General features: G+C 45.8%; 1 protein-coding gene and 1 pseudogene across 1 annotated transcript in view; one reads left to right on the forward strand and one right to left on the reverse strand.

Moving 5' to 3' along the window:
* Positions 1-3,377: 3,377 nt before the first annotated feature.
* Positions 3,378-16,562, reverse strand: part of LOC142590444 (uncharacterized) — a 75,371-nt gene continuing 62,186 nt past the window's right edge. The window contains exon 4 of the transcript XR_012830145.1: positions 3,378-3,514. The gene's annotated coding sequence lies outside the window, so the exon portion shown is untranslated. The remainder of the gene's footprint in view (positions 3,515-16,562) is intronic.
* On the forward strand, positions 5,224-10,528 carry LOC142591497 (uncharacterized; annotated as a pseudogene).

Consider the following 16,562-nt stretch of genomic DNA (forward strand, 5'->3'; position numbering starts at 1 on the left):
ACTGTTGCTTCCCCATATTGTCACTGCATTCTTACTAAAGCTGTATAGTTGACATTTGCCTATTTTTTTGCTATTGCGATACAAATTGTACGGACAGTCTTGACGAAATTCCGCTGATGCGAACGTGCGCCGCGGTGGGATGTGGTTTTGTGGGGGCTGTTCCCGCGCAGCTGTGTCAAAGGTAGCATAAACTTGGCCCTGGAAGTGCATTGCGCTTGGGAAGCAATCGTTCGTCGCTGCTTCTTCGCTTCATCATGCCAGCGTTCCTACAGCGAGTTTACTGTCACTGAGGTGTGTTAATGTTTGGCTTTGCGCACAACACTCAAGTTTCTTAACTTAACAAGGAAAAGGTTTGCTGCAATGTACACTGGCGAATACAGCTAGTTAATTATAGCTGTCTGGTTAATTGCTGTCGCAATTTCGCCCGAAAAGTGAAGCAGTGATTGCGACACTTTCTTGCTGTTGTCAGCTCGTTTGACGAAGGTATGCTGACGTAGAGACGAATTCTTTTTACCGTTGTACAGAGTTGAAATCATTACAACTTCTTTTCTGAAGACTGTAGCCCAGCAAGTTTGTATAAAGTCCCTAGGAAGCAAAGTTGCTGTCAGAACCAGCAGATTGCTATTAAAAGTGAAAGTGGTTAACATGCCCGTGGTAGATAGTATTTTTCGTACACATTGCTAACACGTTTTTCTTGCATAATTTACAGCCATGCTGTGTTCCTGCCATCAGCATGGTGTCACTCTGGGTCTACATAATTCTTCGTTGGTGATCAGATGATCAGCACAAGAACAAGCCCACAGAAATCTGCTAACTTTCTTAGTACCTCTGATATTAACAGTGCATTTTCGTGTTTCCGACCACTGGAACGGATCCTGCAGGATGCCTACTAAATTGTGTAGAGTACCCGTGATCTCTCCTGTTCTGTATCTGCAACCATGGATGAAAGGCTGCACCCATGCAGGGAGTGGTAACTTCCTTATGGGCCGACGTACCTGTAAGCTCTTGGTTGAGTTTTGTCCCTGTGACTGTTGAAGCAAGCCCACACAAATCCTCTGTTAACTTATGATACAGGTAAACTCGTACAATGCAATTTTGTGTCTATAACTGCTGAAGCGAGCATGCTGATAACCTTTAATTAATTGAGTAGTCGCCAAGGTACATGTGACGGCTTCAGCAATATTTGGCTGTGACCACGAAAAGGCCACATTCAGCTTCTGTTTACTTGCTTAGAAGCCTTCGAGCCTGTGAACACATAAGGTGAATTTGTATCTTTGACCACTCAAGTACCGCAAGTATCTTGTCACTTCTAGTACCTGTGAAATCAGTTTCGTTTTGTGCTGAAGCAAGTGTCTTGTAACAGCTTTTGTACCTGTGAACTCTCGAGTAATGTTCGTGTCTGCAACGGCTTAAGTGATCCTTTAGTAATTTTATTAATGCCCAGTGTATCTCTCAAATCTTTAGTAATTTCACTGTGTGACACCACTGGAGCATGCCCGCAGAAAGGCTGGAGTAGCTTCCTTCATGGTTAAGACATCTGTGAATTTTACAGCATATATTGCATTTATGTGCCTGCGACCGCTGAAGTGAGCCAGCCTGCAATAGGCCTCCTACTACCTTTGTACGGCCCATTCTTGCAGAGTGCTTTTAAAATTCTTTTACTGGCTGAGGTGCATCTGCAAATATTAGCTCAACTGAAAGTGGCAATGTTTGCTCTGGTGACATTTACCAGAATTTGTTATGGATACACAATAGCTATAGAAATGGATGATCATACAGAAGCTGTTTGTGTCTATATATGACCACTGAACTAGTCTCAAGTAATTTCATTAATGCCTAATGTAGTTGTGACAGCTTTAGCATAACTTGTGTTAGTGTCTGTAGCTAGTAAATATGGCCTAGAGAAAGACTCTGGTAACCTAAAGTGGCTAACATATCTGAACTGTTAGAAAATTTTACATTGATGGGACTGCCACTATGAAAGAGCCCACAGCAAGTCTCATGGTAACTTCAGAAGTGGCTCCACTGCGAATTCTTAAATTTTCTTGCTACTCAAAGTGCATTTGCAAACAATTTAATTCATCCACAGTTTTATAACCATGGTGCATCAAAAATAATTTCTAATGGCTGAGCTTGTGTGATGAAATTATTGAATTTTATTCGTTTGCATTGATGCGCTTTACTGAAAACTGCTGAATGCAGTTGAGAGTTGAACTTCTGATTCTCCTGTTACTGTTTTATGAACTAAATGCTGTATTTTTAATGAGATTGTCAAATGATTCAGCAGCTAGCAGAATTTAGTTCTGTAGCTTCGTTCCTGTTAGCCCAAAAAAGTAGAGCTTGCATGTCTATATGTTCTGGTTTAATGCAGTTATATCAAGTTGTATGTAAGGTATTAGCTTACCGTAGCAGGGAATTATGTGCACAATGCTTAGCTGCATTGCAGCCTTCTTTAGTATGCTTTGAGATGCCGTGGGGTGTATTCCTGGCCCGCCTCCCGGTACTTAGGCTTATTAATGTTTGGTAGCTTCATTTGACCACTGGGATTTCAAGAGCCATGCAGTTCCTTTTCATCATTGCTCCACAGGCCAACACAAAACCAGGCCAAGCTTTGCTAATGGTATTTAAAATGCAGCAAGCTTGTTGCACTGCTACGGCACATTATGCAGAACACCCCTATTATGTTAATTTATAATCAGTTTGCACGTCCCGTGTACATCCTAAATCCAAAACCAAATGTCCCACAAATGTCCTTTGGACGATATGTAACACAAAATGTCCCAGAAGCGTGCTACATCCTGACAAAAATGTCCCTAGGGCATGCTCTGGGTTATGCAATACAATAATCCATATTTAGACATCTCTTGGACGTCTGAACATCCCATTATGACGTTCATTAGACGTTTATGTGAACATCAGTTTGCGTGCATGGGACGATCCCATGGATATCCAAGAATGACCCTTACATATGAATGGTGGACATACGCAGAACTTTGGTGGTCCAATGAATCATAATTTTGCGCGCTGTGTTCTCGCCACTTAGAAGCGCGCGCACGTAACTTGAAAGCGATTTGCGCAAGTGGAAGAGTGGGGCATTTGCTGCGAGCACCGTCACCACTGTGTTCTTGCCGCTTCGTTGGCATTGAAGTGAGAGGCAACGCAATGGCAAATTCGCTCGTTGCTGCGGGCGCTTTCTCGAACGTGGTTTTCTTGTTGGGTAAGCATACAAATGCCCACGCATTTAAAATTAACTTACCTAGTCCGCCTAAGCTCTGCGAATGCGGGCTGGGCTGAGCACACTGCGCGCCCAGGGATAGCGGGTGACGTAAAAACAAATACTTAGAAAGATTAGGGAGTGTCCCGTGGCGCTTCAGCGAAAAAGTACGTAGAAAAGTGGTTTTGGGTTTATTACTTCACGACGGTCTCAAATCCGACAACATTGATGCCTTCAGGTAGCATGCGTCGGTTTATTGACCAGTTGCCTTGACCCAGGAAGATCACGTACTCCTGACGCCTGCGACAGAAAAGATGTTACACATCCGCCGCCAAGGTTTGTGAGTGGAGGCGCTGGCTAACACTCCCAGGGTTCTAGTAGAAAACATAAATGCCCAAGAAAGTAAATGGGAAAACGGCGCCGCGGTAGCGGAATTGGTAAAGCATCGCAAGCGTAATGCGAAGACGTGGGATTATTCCCCACCTGCGACAAGTTGTTTTTCGTCCACTTTCATTTGCATTGATTTCATTTTCTTTAATTCATTTAGTAAGTACAAGTAATTTCCCCTATGTTGTCCTTGGTGTCAATGTTTGCTGGCTTCTTATGATAAGGCTGTTATTCACTCGTTTAGCAACTGCGTCTCTTCTATCCTATCTCTGCTTCCTCTTCCCCTCCTCTCAACCATTCTATCGAGCTAGCCTCTGGACTTGCACGTTAGTAGAAAGGTAAGTGCTGCACTTTCTGCAATGCTTTTGCGAAGGGTCACGGATCATTACAGCTGTCAAGCTGCTAATGTAGTGACGACCAGGGAGCTCCAGAGGGTATGTGCACATTTGACGCGATGCAAAGTCCAAGCGAGTTTCTCGCGTCGCCTTCTCTGCCGCGCTCCTGTCATGTATATACGCGCACTGAGCCACCCTCCAATGCGGTGTGCGAGACAGCAGCAGCAGCAGCAGCAGCAGTGGGAACGTCGAAGGAAAAGAAGCTTCGCTGTAAACGGGTTTATTTGCATTATGTACACGGGCTCCAGGTACGGAAGCCCACTCCATGTAGAAGCATATTAAACGTCCGAGTTCACATCGGGACACATAAGCCTCTCTGAATTAAAGGTCTCCACTTTTTATCCCCTCGTCTTCCTTAGGCAACTAGACTAGAGAACCTGATGACTGTATCGCGGCGAATTACAAATATTGAGTCGGTCGTAATATACCGCCAGGATTTCACAACGTTCCGCCGAACTCCCGACTTTCACGGTATGACATGTGTAAGCGTATTGTAACCTAGGAATCCAAGGTCGGCGCTGTTCTTCAGTAGCAGTCGACTTTGGCCCCTTTCATCCATTAGTTCAGCTTGTCATGTTCAGGTAGAGGGTCTTGACCTGTCGGCGTCAAAGCTGTGTTGACTTCTGGATAGGCATGTGATGAATAGGGTGGCTTGCCTTTCGTAAACGTCCAAGAAACGCTCTTTGCCGTATTGAGTTGTACCAGGAGCTTCAGTAATGAGCGTCGACAGCGCCGCAGCTACGATCGTGCCAGGGCGCACCATTCACGCTGCGACGCAGCCGTTCCCTTCATTGCACTGACCCCTTCTAGTCTTCTAGTTCACTGCAGCGGTGGTACTAACAACTTCAGCCAGTTCGTTTGCTCGCTCGCAAGCAGTGCTCGTAACGCGGGAGGGAAAGCCAGCCCATCTCGCCACCAGAAGAGGTTCCAACGTGTGGTCAACACCACAGGACCTTTGGGTTGCCTTAGCATGTTGCATAAGAGGTTCATTGCCGACTTTTTTTAGAAAGCGAGCAACGGGCCAAGCAGCAATGCGTACACACCGAGCTTTCTGCTTCAACAATGGGAGATTCGGAGACGCGCCATGAACAAGAAAATCCTTCTCAGCGCTCTATTTTGACTCCTCTTGAAGAGACTGTGAAAAGCATCACTTCCGACGATGCTTGTCCGTCCTCGTCAGTGCAAATGGACAGTGAGTGCGATGAGCTTTCTGCATCGTGTGCAGCAATGGATGAACCTGATTCCGCGACCGAATTCACCACCTCGGATGTGGATGTCGACCATGCAGGCCAGTTGGACATTACGAGATTTAAGACAATCACCCACACAGCCAATACTGAACCCGTTTCCATCTACGAAGTACGGCAAATTGAGCATAAGCTTCCACTCGGACTAGTACCACCTATTTCCTTGGTTGGAATGCAGCGCGCAGGCTGACGCAGCTTTCTGTTACCCTTGCAGAATGTTTTCTACTGGTGCATATGAGAAATCTGCATTTGTCAATGCTGGATACAGTAACTGGAACAAAGCCCTAGAAAAAGATGCTGGTCTCAGAAAGCACGAAAACTCGCTCGCTCATAAGTCTTGCAAGACATCGTGGGTTTCCTACACGCAGATTAAGTCAGGAAGACAGCAAGTCAGTTGCAACACATCTCAGCGACGCGTACTCCAGGAGGGCGCAGGAACATCGCCTCTATAAAGGAAGAGTCGCAGATATTTTGAGATTCATTGCCGTTCAAGAAATCCCTCAGAGATACCACGATGAAAGTGCCTCAAGTGAAAGCAAGGGAAACATTGTTGAGCTCTTGAAGTTGTTTGGGAAATATGACGACATTGTAGGAAAGAAGCAGTGGTGGAGCAGCGAACGCGAAGTACGTTCGTCACTCGGTACAAGACCAGATCCTCGAAATACTGAGCCACATCACATTTACAAGCAAAAAGGAAGAGATGAAAACCTTCAAGTACTTTGTACTTATTGTCCATGAAACCAAGGACCTAAGCAAGACGGAACAATTATCAGTTGTACTAAGGTACTACGCAACTGGGGCTATCTTTGAGCGGTTTCTTGGATTCGGCAACGCTGACCACTTGGATGCAAAGTCACTCCTGGGCTACGTAAAGGAAACGTTGAATCGCTGTGGCATAGATACTCGTCTGTGCATTGCTCAAACACATGATGGTGTGAGTGTCATGAGTGGTATCTCAAGCAGCGTGCAGGCTCTGTTAAGGCAGGAATTGCCGCAGGCAGTGTACGTCCACTGCATGAAAAACCGGATGTCTGCAAGGTGATAAAACCGGTGAGATATTTTTTCTCTTTTAGAATGCCTCTATATTTTCCTGAGTGGATCTGCAATTCACTCTTTGTCAGTAATAGAGCTGCAGCATCTCAGCGACACACGATAGGTCTGGCAGATAGTGGCTTGCATAGCAACAATGAAAAGCTTTCCTGCTATCCTTGTATGCCTCGCCGAAGTCATCGCTACAAGCAGCAGGCGGGCAACGGAAGCTAAGGGTCTGCTTGAGCAAATTAACTTCTCGTTTCTCTTCCATTTAAGTCTATTTACCGAGGTACTCGGCCGCCTTAAGGTTCTTTCGGACCTATTGCAAAGTAGAGATTGCAATTTTAGTCAGGCATGCCTCATCGCACGCGCAGTCGTTGACGAGTTCTCCGAAATGAGAATTTCCCCGAACGCATTTGGCACTCTGGGCTCAGACCGGCAGTGTTTCTGAGGAGAACAGGGTGTTCCAAAGAAAAAAGCAGAGAATGAAGCGCCTTCCGCTGCATTTAGAACAGTATGTATTGAGTGAAGGACAGGCCATTGAATAATAGTCTCGAGATTCAACGGAAACATTCAGAGTTGGAGTTTTTCCGCCCGTTTTGGACCACCTGATTGCGGAGCTGACTAGGCGGTTCAGGGAAAACAATGATGTACTCTGCGGAGTTAGCAACCTTCACCCACGGAGTGAGAATTTCATGGACATTTTACTGAAGCCTTCCACCGAGCACTATGCATGCGACATCGAAAGCATTGAAGTTGAGTGCAAGCTGATAATGAAACTTCTTCAGCGCATCGATCGAAGCCGAAAGTGTAAGAGAGACACTGCTGCAACTGGCGACTGTCTTGGGAGAACATAATCTAGCCTTCCACGACCTGCACATGCTAGGTCTTATCGCCGTGACAATACCGGCATCATCGTCATCTTGCCAACACACGTTTTCGTGCCTTCAAATATTGGACACCGCAGCAAGATGAAAAATTAAAAATTAAATTATGGGGTTCTATGTGCCAAAACCACTTACTGATTATGAGTCACGCCGTAGTGGAGGACTCCGGAAATTTAGACCACCTGCGGTTCTTTACCGTGCACCTAAATCTAAGTACACGGGTGTTTTCGCATTTTGCCCCCATCTAAATGCGGCCGCAGTGGCCAGGATTCAATCCCGCCACCTCGTGCTAAGCAGCCCAACACCATAGCCACTCAGCAATCACGGCGGTTCGCAGCAAGATGAATAGCCGTCTGAGTGACATAGCTGTGCTTGCGGTCGAGCAATATCTCTTGCCAATAAGATAGATCTTCAGCGTGTTGTTGACATGTTTGAAGCTGAGCACAGTAATCGATGTATACGTATAATGCCGGTATAATGATACCCCATCATATCTTTGGGGCGATCTCGTGGGAAAATTGTGCGGCACAGGCGTAGGACCAATACCTGTACCAGTATTAGAACACCCGCTTCACCATCGAATAAATGCCGGCTGTATTTTGTCTTATACGGTCAAAGCGCAGGCATTGGCATCTGTGGTTGTGACGAAACCTTTATCTGTCCCTGTCATCACTTTGAAGGAGACTCCATATAGGGTGCTGTCCGAGGCCATGTTGGTAGCCTAGCTTGAGTAGTGAACAGTGTATAGACAGAGAGCTGTTATTTGCGTTTGTGAAATCTGCTGTAGTGCACGACCAAATGTCGCACTGACTGAAACGCTTAGTGCGTGCTCTATTTTTTCAATTCTCTCCTCTCATCTATTTGTTTGTTATTCTTTTCCCATATACCTTTTGTCATTTTTATCATTTCCAGCATTTAGAATCACCAGCCGGCGCCACAAGAGTGTATTATCCTTATTTTTTGTAATCTAGTGCGTCTTTACATATGTTGGAGTTGATATACATATTGCTTTAAGGTGCGCATTGCTATTTTGAAGCGATATTGCGATTTAGTTAACTGGTGTTATTTTGGTACTGCTGGGCACCTGGTTTTATTTTTTTCTTCCGGTCAAAAAATCCTGACGCCGCCCATGGGATGCATCCGCACTCAGGACTACGTCTTTGCACAGCCATGCATCCTAGTGGAATGTGACCACCACCCACACTAGAAAGACTCACTTTGGATAATATACAAACAGGGAAACGAGATGTTCATATAGCAGATGCCCTGTCTCCGTTCCCTTCGAAAGAAAGGGTGCTGGAAGAAGAGCACTTTCAAGTATACGTCGACCAAGAGTTAAGTCTCGACAGAAAGACCGCAGCAGATGAAGTGTGAAACCAACTGAGATGAGGATCTCGGTACCCTGAAGCTACATGCATGCACAAAATGGCCAGAAGACAAAAAGTTGGTCCCGGAACAAATCCGAGCTATATTGACTGTATCGTGACCAGATCCATGTTGAAGACGATGTCCGCTTTAGATCGAACCGACTCAGCATTCGCTGCAGCATGAGAAACCAAGTCTTAGACATCATGCAAGCGGCACGTGGAGGCACAGAAAAGATGAAGCAATGTGCCAGAGACGTCTATGTTATTTCAGGGTATGTCGGCGGTTGAGGAGCATTGGATAGATCCTGCGCTTTCGATTGGGTCGTCCTCTTCAGTGCTTTTGCTCGTGAGTGCTGCTCGTGCTCGGAGTCTGTGCTGTGCCTAGACTGTCGCCACTGCGCTGCTCCTAGTCCGGTCAAATAAACACAGCAAACTTCGTAAAGAAAGTGGAAAGGTGTGCGCTCTGCAGACAACACAAGTCCAGGAACCAATGGCTGACCATGATGAGCCACAACATCCCCAAACTACCCTGGCACACAGTTGGCATCGACTTTTTCAACCAAACGGGAGAGGAGTATGCAAGCAACGCAGACTTTTACTTGTTATATATTGAGCTTCAGCGCGTGAAGCACACAACGGCAGAAGCTGACATTAAGTTGTGCCAAGAGGTCTTCGCTACGCACAGCGTTGCCTGCAAACTTATCAGCGACAACAGGTTACCGTTTAACAGCCACAAGTTTGCTGAATACATGAAGCTCTGTGACAACATCCACACTACATTAAGCTCACAATACCCATTGTTTAAACGGAATGGCAGATCGTGCCGTGCAAGAGGCGAAGAAGCTTCTGAGCAAGACACCTTGCCACATAATAGAGTTATACGGTGCCCTACTGTAGTGGAGAAACATGCCAAGAGAAGCTCTTGCAGTCTCCAGTGCAGCGTCTCATAGGAAGGATAAGGATAGCCAGCGCCGCCTCCCTCCTTAATTAGTTGTAAACAAAGCGTGCCTAAAAAATTTGCTTTTCAGTGACCACAGCATGCAGTTGTGTGTGCACCATGGTCTACAAGAAGGTGGAACATAACAAGTACAAGCAGAAGCAGACCAGCGACTTTGTGTCACTGGGCCATAAATCTGTCCCCGCTACTGACAGGTCAGAGGCTGTAGGTGCGACCCGATGAAGTACACGCTACAGTGTTGAGCTTGGTTCAAATGCCATGATGCGTAACTGGCACCACCTGATCCCTTTCCTTCCTGCAAGAGAACAGCAGATAGCTTCACCAGATATACAAGAGCCACCACAGCATCCTGCTGCAGTCCGAGAACCGTCTTCCAGCACAGCAGGGTCAGGAACCGCCCAGGGACAGTCCTCAATGGACATTGGTCAAGTAGTGTGGACATGTAATGGCCAACAAGTTGTTTGCCCAGATCACTTTAACTTCTGTTTCCTGGCCTCACCTCTCTTCTGTGGTTTTTAAGAGGGGAGATGTAGAGGACGCCACCGTTCTGTTAGTATGCCAAAAGTTTGTGGCTCCCTCTGGATGTTGGTTGACTGTATATACTGGTCTTCGAATAAAGGGGGCACTTGTTCGTTTGGGATTGAGCGTGTCAGCCGTCTTTTCTTTCTATGCTGTCGCAACAAATGGCATGCGCCATCAAGCCTACACCGGCCATATTTGTATACATCTTATATCTACAACATAGTGCGGGCTCCTGCAATGAACCTACCTTGTGTTTGCACAAAAGGTGTGAGGGACATTGTGCAAACATGGTACCTCCCATAGTGCCATCAAAAGAAGCCATACTAAATAGCAGCTTAGAAATCTAGCTGGAATAAATCTCACAAAATTTCTTGGACACAAAGACAGGCAAACCTTAGAGCAAAATTGAGCCCGAGTATAACTATCCGTGGTTCGGCCACATTCCTTAATATACGTCTTCATTGTTTACATTTGGGCTACTGAACATGTGCCTTCTGCATTGTGGCGAGCAGGTGCTGAAGCAAGTCTTCGATTCACTAGCCACAAAAATCCGAGATAAACTGGGTAACAGTAAGAAATGCAAGGCAAGAAATAGTACACGAAGACGCTACACAGAGTGCTATGAAGATGTGCAACAGCTCACCTACTTGCACATTATCTACCACAGGAAGCCCGACGATGGAGAAATTCCTTTTTTCGTGATCGTTGGAAAAAAACTTAGTGGCAAAGCAACGACAAACTCAAGAACCAGTTTAAACCTTAGCACCGTAGGAGAAGAACGGCCAAGCTGAGAGCTCACATGCGCCCCATCCACAATGGAAAATTCAACAAAGAGCAACAGCACTAAAAAAAAAATAAAAGCTGCACAAGTACAATCCACCAACCTCAAACTGGCTGTAAGGTACATGGAAATGAGCTGCTCCAGAGTTGCGCCCAAGTGTCCCAGTGTGTGTGTGGTGCGACCGTAAGTTTCGCATGGTTGAGTGCTAGTTCAGTGTTCGAAAATAACGAGACCTGACGACCGCAACACCAATAAGCAGGGTGGCCGAAGTTCGATTCCTATGTAGGCGGCTGCGGCCGAGCGGGGGTTCCAGAAGTACATATGTACTATCGTAGTTATTATCGAAAAAGTCAGGAGTAGCTATAGTTGCTCCTAATTCTTGTCGGGCTGCCGTAGGCGTCTGTCAAAAAGAGTGCGCATGAGAAAATAGGTGACCCTGCGCTCCATGTGCGTCTCGCACAACTCCAGAATTTGGCTGAGATGTTCACATTAGCACATGCTATCAGAGGACTGTGTTTCTCCAAGCCCGAGGGGTGGTTGAGGACCCCTTTAGAAGGCACCACATATACCAAGAGTCGCGGGGCTCCATTCTGATTTCTATGGAAATTGTGCCGTGAGTATACGAACTTGGACAATCTTTCACCCTGGAATTATGCCTATATAACCATTCACAAGATGATAAAGCTCCGCCGGTGAGTTAAACAAATTGCAACGATTGAAACGACCGTACACCTACGAGATGCTCCGTGATACACGCAGATGAGGCGGTTAACTAAAGAGAAAAAATAGCTTTCTCAAACCTGACACACCCTGACATCCAAGCCACATCAAGCTATGCAACGGACTTTTTAGACCTCTTATTATTTGAACTACAGGTTATACAGAATGCGACAGAAACCCTTACTAACTTTCCTAACATCAACATAACCCGCGTCTACACTGACAGGCTGGGCGCAGTTAAGCAAGAAACGTTTCATATATGTAAGCAGCCACAGAAAATTCCCAATTCTACGCTAGTGAACATCACTGTAAACTGGGTGCAGGTACAAATGGTCATAACCATAACATTTAATGATTTTGCAGACCACATTGTTCACTCTTTCTTGACATCCATCACTACGCTTTCCCTTCCCTCTGACCCCCGCTCTGTTTTCCGTGCCGGAAAATCCATTATCCAGTGCGACACGTGTGCCCTTATCCCCAGCGTGTCTGCTCCGTTGCCCACATTCCTTATCTGGTGGAGCAAGTCTCTGTCCGGAGAGCTTTACTCTTCCCGTACTGCGCCCAGCGGGCATCGTTAGCCCTCTAACGATGGCTTGAAATGCCGGTTTCGAGACTTTTCACGCCACCCACAGACATACTGCGCTATCCGACATGAACGAGAACTATTTTGGTTTCTAAGCAGTTCACTTTTTACCCCCAGATGGTAAAACTTTTGAACGCACTCCAAAGTTTTCAAGATCGTCAAAACAGAAAGCAAAGTAGGCCTTCCGCGCCACTCACGGACACTCTGCGCCAGGACGCGAAGAACTATATTTTTGTTTTCTAAGCAGTTTGCTTTTTTCCACAAAGTGCTAATCTTTTTATGCACTCCGAAGTTTCGCAACCGTCAAAGTAGACAGCAAAAATTGCTGCCTCGGAGAGAGGCGCTCGCGCTTCGAAAGATCGCAGATCTAGTGATTCTGCTGCTTTTTCAGCTGCTTTTATCGGTGGATCGAGCAGCAGCGAGTCTGAGGATCAGGGTGTCTACCAACAGGGAAAACCGGGAATTCTCAGGAATATTGAGTAGTCTGGAAAAACTCAGGGCATTTGTGCTTCTATCAGGGAAAATTAGCTGTAATTTTATTGAAAGGGAACGAAAGTCGCGGTAATGCTGGGTCGAGTAACAGAGCGGAATCGTAACGAATGGTCTTTGACGCCGCGTTGTTGGCTGGAGGAGTTACCAGAGTGCAGTAAACAAGCGACTCTATGGACGGACGGTATCGCGGCAACACTACGTACCCCATAGCATCAATTTATAAGAACGTCTGAAATTTCGAACGCAAGAACCCTTCACCGTACGATTTTCCAGACTTTTTGCCGTGACCGCAGGTCCGAAACGGCATTATTAAAAGCCACAACCGCCAATTTGATAACCTCTTCGCCTTGAACCGGCACACTAGCACGCAGATCCGCTGGCAGCCGTAGCCACCACCGCGGCAATGCTAGGCCTAGCTGCTTCGAGGTTCGATATTAAGGTTCTTGCCGTTCTGTGCCGTGTTTTTAATTGGAAGAATTCACCGCTGTTAGCAATGGCACCGACACCGCCTTTGTGGTCATCGCGATTGGCTTCGAAGCTCGGAAGGCAAGGCGCGTTGCATAATTCCGGTTCCCGAAAGTCAGCTTTCCCTCATTACAGCACTGTTACGCTGTGAAGCATAACAAGTGTGGTAAGGGGCAACTGTCACTGGACACAGTATGTATTCCTTGATTGTGCACGCGTGCACCCACCATCTCCCATCTCAGTACGAGTGCCGAAATGCCTGATAAGTGTACTGGCAGGCCTTCAGAGATTTTTCGGACGTGCCTGTGGCGATTTCAGCCCTTAAGGGATGTAAAAGACCTGCATTGATTTTTTCGGACACTCGCTGCCCCTAGGGAGTCCGGAAAATCGGACGCTGACTGTACAGCTGTCCAAGAGGATGCTTCAAATAGACCGCGTGGCGAATGCGCAACTGAATGAGAACAAGAAGACAAAGGACGTACATACTGAGAAATGAGCGGGAAAGGAAGCATGCCGTTTTTGAGGGAGCTTGCACTCTAAAAGCAAAGTGTTGGCTGACGCCGAGATGCAGGTGTCCCTCATCCAAGCAAAAAAAAAAAAAAACTATTTATAACAGTGAAACGCAACACTGAGGAGTTGTGCGCGGGCTGAGAGTATGTCAGGAGAGTTGAGGTTAACACACCAGCTGCTGCGAGAGAACCTCGCTCGTGATAAAGTTCAGGCCTCAAACCAACTAGATTGCTATGAGTGGATAGAAATAGTGCATATTTGAAAATATTCTTTATGCATCTCTTATTCGTATTTGAGAATGTTCGACTCGATTTGTAATGGGTTTTACTATTACTTTCGAAGCCATTTTATTCGTGGTACATTTTACATAACCCCTCCCTTCTCTTTTCTTTTTGAATAATGTAAACACTAACCCGTACTATTCAAACTGGATTAAGTTTTTTTTTTTCATTTTTAACATGCTTACTAGAGAGTGACACCATTGGGTGGCATGATGTAGGGAGCCCGTCTTGACATAAAACAAAGTTGTGCCACTCAGGGAATATTGCAAGGGCACTCAGGGAAAACCTGGAAAACTCAAGGAATTCGTAAATGTCAACTTGGTAGACACCCTGTAGGATGCTGCCTCTTCGTTGGACATTGAGAGCAACGAAGACACAAGCCAGCCCGCAATATCGGAGGCCGCAGCCTGGCACGCCAAACTGTAGTGCTTGCACTAAAATTTTTCAAGTGGGAAACCTGCTGAATGAAAAATTGATTTTTTGGTATATACAGTGCCTATTAGACGGCAATATATTTGCATGTCTCATAAGTTATGTTACATTTTTTCTTAGTAGACATGAGCATTTCGTCACAAACATTGTTGAATTTTATCCCGCAATCTTCATTTTGGCAATTTATACCTCTTTTATCACATACATCTCGTTAATAATTGTAATTTTCAATGCGAAAAGACAAGTCCAGTTGTCGAAACGTTGGCTCCCATCTTCACCTCGTTCTTGTTTTCCTCATCGTCTTGAATGTCCATCTCCCGCCTTCCCCTTGTTTTCCCTGGATCTCGTTAATAAAGCTTTTATGCGTGAAAAGTGCACTCATTCTGCATTTTGTTTATGTATTAGATAAAATATTGAGTGGAGTAGTAGCTTCAGATAAAGATATCTGGCGTAACCTGCAAAAACACCTAGTTTCCACGTGGTACGGAAAGAGTGAAGCCATCCAGCAATCACTTCCGCCTGGGGTCAGCGCTACGTACACATTGTCCAGTGTCCACAGTGCACCGCTCGTGCATCTGCAGCTGATGCCCGCCACCTACTTTAGACGTGCCCTGGGTCTCTCGGACAAAGACAACTCCCAAAAGTGTACTTAAAGGTGTGCATTGAAAAAACTATGAAGAATGGCTTATGGACAGCACATTCTTTAAGTCTGTTGCACCATCTTAGTGAAAAAAGCCTGCATTCGTCTATGTAGATGCATACTGACGTTACACCGGGTGGCAACCAGAGAGAGTAACAGATAAGCACTCCGTGGTGGGCGAGGGACAGTGCTACATTCCAGGCGACGCGGGAACTTATGCTTAGCACTGCGATTGATACACCGAACACTGTTCTACAATGCGAATGCTTTGTCAAATTTCTTCGCAAAAAATACCGTTGGCTTTTGTGCATGTTACACCTCCGTTTGCATGAACATGCCGTTAATGCTGCACTGTGCGTAGGATGGCAGCCAGATGGTTGGCCTGCACAGTGCATTACGGAGAGCGGAAAAGAATTGTCCGTACATCATCGTACGTACCTCAACAACAGAAATGGCCCTCAAGATCGAGTAACGACAACGCAACGAAATGCACATAACAGAGGCCAAACCCAGACGCGGCAGCAACGCTAAAGCAGATTCAAAGGCCACCCCCCACCCCGCTCTCCACCCACCCCAATCCTCCCAAAACATGACAGCTTCTCTGTGCTCACAGCATTGAGTGTGCAGCAATGTCCCCTCTTATCGCTATTCCGTTGTCCATAAGCCCAATTGAGCCCTTATGTTAAGTCCGTGTGTAAGCAGATCACTGGGAAAAGGGAGGGAGGGGTTCTGCAGCACTATGTAAAAGCTGGTGAAGCATCACCAAAGCCAAAGGGTCTGAGAACCCCTACCTTGTGTAAGTGTGCACTGTTCTGTCAAAGAAAGGCCACTATGCTAGCGTAAATTCCAACGGAATCTGAAGCGATCTATGAAGGCTTCAATGTGCCGCTTATTGTGATGAGAGCCTGCACATGACAAAAATGGTGTATACATTAAATAAAATTTGGTGAAGACATTTTGCTTCAACGCACTTGTAGGCAAAATGATCACTCATGGCAGAATAAGAAGATAACCACTTGTGTAAAAAAAGAGTGAACCACTTTTCGCGCAGAAGGATGTTTAATTAGGGAACGATTTACTTCGAGAACATGTCCTAGCGAGCCGTGTAACATTCAAAATTTCTCACTAATGAGTACTTTACTGTACGCTGCGGTCTTTTCTATGCATAGTGTATGAACAGATGCTTCGTTGTTGAGCCGTTACATCAAGGAATATCACATGGCTGTGGACACTGAAATATGTCCTCTAAACTGATTACCAAAAATGTCTCTGCAACCTTCAGCGCACCTGCATAGCCTTGGCTATATCATAACTAAAGAACTTGTTAATTTGTATTACAATATATTTATTTCCAAAGTGTGTACCAACATATCTGGCGCAACACTTGACTTTGGTATTGTGGTGTTATCAGTGTCATGTGTCAAGTCGTATCGGTGTTTTCAAATTCTTTCGTTGCTTTCTTAAAATATAATGAATCAGCTTTCCACATTATACTGGAACATTCTATGAATTACCTCTGGAGCTCAACATGTCCGAGCATACAGTAACACTTGTGTAACAGAATGTTATCTAGCATACCGCGCACACATGCATATTCCTAATTGAGATTTGGCCTAATACATTGACACCTACATCGCATAAGGGTG

This window comes from Dermacentor variabilis, chromosome 8, assembly GCF_050947875.1.
Source record: "Dermacentor variabilis isolate Ectoservices chromosome 8, ASM5094787v1, whole genome shotgun sequence".
Classification (NCBI taxonomy): Eukaryota; Metazoa; Arthropoda; class Arachnida; order Ixodida; family Ixodidae; genus Dermacentor; species Dermacentor variabilis.